Raw genomic sequence first — 6,039 nt, 5'->3', positions numbered from 1 at the left:
TTCGACATATGCACGAAAAGTGCTATTTGACGCACTAGAGCGAGAAAGTAGCACCATATGTACTGTAAATGTAATTTAAAGTACGATCCAGCTATGTTATCTTACTAAGTGCAACTTAATTCCATTCAAAATCAGGTGATGACACTGCTTGGGATATGTATGCATTATAACTGCCAAGTTGATACAAACTTAGCGTTATTGGAGTCTAATAATTTGGTATACAATCGGTGGTAAAACTTAATTTACTCGTAGTCCAATGGGTTTGGCCGGTCCAAGTACTTTACATATGACGCCAGCATAGATTTACCTGTCAATCCCTAGAATTGTGTCTATTTTGGAATTTTATGGCTTGGATGCCCTTTAAGCCAAATTTCATTAAAAAAAACTGGAGAGGGAAACCTATGCTGGCGCCATCTATGCAAGCAAACCTTTGATAGTTGCGAACCCCATTGGAAACTCCGAGGAACGATTTTATTAATTATATAAATTTTGAAGAAGTTTTTTTTTATCGTTTCGACATGTCAAATCGATTCTTTAGTATCCACCGCCTATCGTATTAACGTATTATTATCGTATAATATTGATTATAATTTTATAATTTGTTTAGAAATATTCGACAATAATATATTTGTTAATTCATTTCAAGTTGGCGCAGTGATACGCCAGCGCGCGCGTAGTTTGTGTAGTACCTACGTTGACAATTTTTGTCTAATATTAGAATAGTAACAGGGGCCCGTTTCTCAAAATCTTGTAACTTGTAATACAAGCGGATGTCACTTTTTGACAGCTTTTGTTAGGGACTTCCACTTGTATTACAAGTTACAAGCTTTTGAGAAACGGGCTCCAGAAGGGCTCTGTCATTTTGTATGGTGCCCCAAGGGTCTATTAATTAAACTGTATTAAATTAATAATATTACTGCGTTGGCATCTCATACGATTTCACTGTACGTAATATTTTTTTTGTAATATCATCAATAAATGTTTAGATATACGGATATACTTTGGTAGAGTGCCATTACAAGAATATGTTAGCTGTAAGTAACGGTATTATTCAAATAATTATTTAGTTTTTAAGTTAAACAAGTTAAAAGACTATCGTTTAATATGATTGTCAAAATTGTCTACCAAAGTGATTTATCACAATGACAACACATATATCGCCGCTATACTTACTCAACCTCGTATCTGCAGCACTCATTTGATGACAAAAACACCCGTATTCCGAATGAAAGAAAAGCGACATTTCCATCAAATGGTTGTTGCAGATATGAGGTTGAGTAAGTATAGCGACGATATCCCGTTTTAATATTATGTGTAAGTACAGTCAACAGCATTAGTTGCTAAGCGGGCGAGGTGTTCAAAATGATCTTGACGCGACTTTATTGTTAAGAGAATAAGAGCGAGAGCGTGTCAAGGTAATTTTGAACACCTCGCCCGCTTAGCAACTTCTAATGCTGACTGTACTATAGGTATCTATGTGTACGTTTTAATGTGTATTTTTTCTAGTCTTTAACATGTTAAAAACTTAATGTTAGGAAGAACATTTTTACGGCGAAAACTAAGGTGCAGATAAGAGGGTGGATATACCTATAACCCTTACTTTCTTCATATTTATAAAGTCCGTCAAACGGAAGAGAATGAAGAAGACATAGTGTGCTCACTCCATACATCGGTTTTGTTACCAAAAAGACTATTAATTTCGTAGTCGACATGTCGAGATGTCACATGTGTCGCGACTGACGAAAAGTGTATTGCTCAACAATTTATAACTAATATTATAAGCAGGAGGCGTTGAAAAAAAGAGTTCCGGTTAATCCGGTTATAATATTAGCTGAAAATCGTTGAGCGCGTTCGTCGCGACATCTATTGTCGAGTAGCAGTACTGATAATTCCGCTACTTGACGCTAGATGTCGACTACGAAAATAATAGTCGTTTTGGTAACAAGACTGATGTATGGAATGAGTACTCTATGTCTACTTAATTCTCTTTGGTTCTGCCAAAGTCGATGCAGAGTTAGCTTAGACGGACTATAGGTTAGGTACATTTCCTGTTGTACTGTACTTATATTATATTTGTGCCATAACGTAACTTAAAACTACAAAATTAAAAGTGCAATTATAGTGCTAAGTGCTATGGTGCTTTCAAATTAATTGTGACGTTTTCAACCAAAAGGTACCACATTGTCGGTTGTCGATAAGGTTGATTTTAAGCGACAATAAGTACCCTTTTGGTTGAAAATGGCACAATTTTTCATTTCTCTTGCTCTGAAAGAGGGTCATTGTTGTTCTAAAAGGTGTGCAGAAAATGATACGTGTCTGCACTAAGTACGATTTTTTTTAATTTTTTTACGATAATCAATTGAAATTTGAGTTTAAATCTATTATAATTTCTTTATTCGACGAATATAATTTCCATTCTGATATTTGACTCTCCATTCCATAAATAACGATACTTTTGCCTAAATCGTTAATTGAAAGTTCCCTCAAGAAATACTATAAAAATGTATAATTAGTAATGTTTTTAAAAAACACATTCATTTTACTTTCCCCGTATTCGAAATGAAAATTAGAGTGTTTAACTCGGGTGAAAGGCATCATTTCAGCCTCGGCCTATTGGCGTTCTCACTGCGTTCGAGCGCCAATATACCTAGGCAGGAATGAGTGCCTTTCATCCCTTGGTTAACAATCTACTATTAAAAATTAGTAATTTATCGTGATTCTGCATTGTTCTATGTGTACATAAGTGCCTATGGATGTGCCTAATAATAACTACGTGGTCAATTTCTTAGATATAAATGCTGTTTTTATATTTTCTTACAATTGATAAGACTACAACATTGTTGATGAAAATGACGGTAGAGTTAAACCATGCTAAGATCGCAGCGATTTGGATAGCACACTGCAATAGAAGTTTGACGTTTAAAATACACCAACTAAAACTATTTTTTCTACTCGTCGAGTATAATCTGTGTATTACAACTTCACATGCAACACTACAACCTTACTCTTTTCAACGTTGGATAGTCTATGGCACTTCCGACTCAAGCATAAGAATTTTATCGATACGGTTTAGTCAATTATAAAAAATTTTGAAAATGGAACTTCATACATTTCTATAAAATATTTCTTGTTTAAGGAGACTCGATTCAATGCAAATTAGCCTACTTAAACACGCTGCTGCGTCGCATCTGTTTTGTGATTGGTTGGCCAACAAAAACATTTTATTTTATGTTGTAGTAGAAACAATTGCTTCATAAGTCAGAAACGCGCATGTGACACCCTTCATATAGCAACATCCATACCCTACGAAAACCGTTGCTTGTTAGTCTCCATAGGCTACGGTGGCCAAAATCAAGAAAAAAACTGTCTTAAAATTGAATTTAGCGCGGAGCAGGTACCAGGGCCTCATGAGTTACGAGGAGGTGTCGTTGACCAACCCGCCGGGGGCGCCGGGCCCGGCGGCCGGCGCACGTACGAGTATGAAGGTATCGCGGGCTGCGGCAGCTCGTGTATCTTAGCTGTATACTTTTGGTTTCGGTTTGGTTTGGTGGTATGATTCTACTAGTTGAAAGTATTATTTTTTGTCTCGTAGAAAAAGTATTGTATACAATAGTGATATAATCAAGCTTTTCAATCTCGTACCTTAGTTAAGCAACTCAGCAAGCTTCGTTGCTTAAACACGGTACTCGACTGAAAAGCTCTCTGTTATATCACGATTGCATAAAATACTAATTATGAATTACGAATATATATACAGATTGTATATAGATTCGTAATAATAGTTTTAGTTATACTAGAATAAGTACTAATATTTGCATGTCTTAAATTGACAAAGCATGTGAAACTCTCTTCTATTGTAATTACCTTTGTAACCATGTTTTACGCAAATAAATTTTTGATTTCTTGCACATTCTGTGCTATCAAAATCGCTGCCAAGTTAGATTGGTCTAACTTTACGAGCACTATATAGAGCTCCTAATATATCTTCTCTACCACATTTATGTACCAAGAGAAAGATTTACTTTTTTTAAGTATAAAACTTATGGCATTACACTGATTACATTATTGATTGATGATTACACTTTTGTTTTATTTATCCTCGTAAGGCCCAATGTGCATTACAATGTACACTCTGTTTCAATCTAATTTGAACCTTACACTAACTGAATTAAGTAGCATTTCTTTTGTTTCAATCAAACATTTATTCAGCAAATAGGCCACAGGGGCACTTTTACATGTCAATTTTTACAAACAATAAAATTAACCCAAAATTACAAAAAACAATTACATAATTATAAATGTCAAATTACACAAGAAAAAAAAACTAATAAAAACTATACAAATAACAGAAGTACTAAAATTGTTTAGAGATGTAAAAGTCTCTAGGTGTCAGAGATAAAATGTATATATATAATAATAAAAAAAGATCATCAAATTATCCAGAGATGTAAAGGGTCTCCGAGACTTGAATTGTTTTATAATTAATAAAAAGACAAAATATTAAATCAGACAAACAGACAAGAACCGAATGAAGTGCCAATGTTTTCTAAAACAAATGAAAGTCACCCTAATCTTCTATGCAACAAGGTTCAAATTAAAAATAGGGAAACTTTGTATGGTGGGCCTTACGAGGTTATACTCGTAGTATACCTACTAGACTAGGCTGGTAAAAAGAGGTTATGAGGGCAAATCAACTTTTTGACCGACACAAATCTCTCCACAACTTTTAAACTTCGTAATATTTCACCTTTAAGTAATGTTTCAGTTTATGGTGTAGGTATATGTGTTATGGCATTCAAGGGTCCAGCTTTTAAACCTAATAAACAGAAACTATGTATATTAGAAGCCCGATTTCTTGGTAGCTCCAGATAAGTTTTGAGTACTTATACTCATCAGAGGTCAAATCTCTCTCGCAGGCTCACCTGCAGCTGTCACAATGCGCACCTGAAAAACCGAAATGTAAATGTATACGAAATGTAGGTATAGTTTGGTTTGGTTCCGCTGGCTGGATACCGAATATTCGGCCGATGTTCAGGTCGAACACTCGATATCCGGCCAAACAACTATCCGTTGCATCTCTAAAACCGTCTCGTGTAATGCGGAACGGAAGGGTCCTGGATTTTCCCCAGGCTACCATCCCCCCCACACAGTCCTAATTGCCCTAGTGAAATGGAGCCCGTCAGGTAAAAAAAAATGCATCTCTAATAAATATCGATACTAACTACTGAAAATACCACGAGTCATCTTGGGGACAATGGGCGTGGCCGGTCGAAGTATTTTACAGATGGCGCCAGCATAGGGTTTCTATCATCATCCTGTCCAGGCCGGTTTCGGCCTCGGCGACTGGGTTTTTCTGGTTAGTGAGAGCGACGATCGTGAGCTTTCAGGTGGCTGACGTAGCCTATTTTCGCGGTAAATGTACGACCACACTCACCGCAGGTCAGCACCCCTCCGACAAAATTATAGTTTATGACCGCAGGTGGTCGGGCCTTTAACTGGTCACGCTTCGCGTCGAGTTCGAATCCCCTCTGTTCTTCAAAGGCTTGCACTTTTGAACTCACTGTATGCCTCCACTTCGGCCGATCTTGTGCCGAAGTCTCCCAGTGCGATGGTTCAATGTCACATCTCCGCATGTGTCGCTTCAGCACATCTTTGTAGCGCAGAAGTTGGCCGCCCTGTTTCCGCTTCCCACTTTGCAACTCTGAGTAGAAGATGCGCTTAGCAACTCTGGCATTAGACATACGGGAGACATGACCACACCATCGCAGCTGTCGCCGCATTAGATAGGCTTCAATGCCGCTGACATTAGCACGACGTAGAACCTCGGTGTTCCTGACACGATCTGACCAAGAGATGTGCATAATGTCACGCAGGCATTTAAGGTGAAACCTATCCAATGCACGAATGTGTTTTCGGTAGAGACACCACGTTTCAGAGGCATACAGGAGATTGGGCAGAATTATTGCCATGTACACAGATACCTTTGTCTGGAGCTTAATGTCATGTGACCGGAACACCTTGACGTGCAGTTTGCCGAAG

The sequence above is a fragment of the Cydia strobilella genome, chromosome 26 (assembly GCF_947568885.1).
Source record: "Cydia strobilella chromosome 26, ilCydStro3.1, whole genome shotgun sequence".
Lineage (NCBI taxonomy): Eukaryota > Metazoa > Arthropoda > Insecta > Lepidoptera > Tortricidae > Cydia > Cydia strobilella.
The sequence above is the reverse complement of the archived record's forward strand: the minus strand, read 5'-3'. Positions refer to the sequence as shown.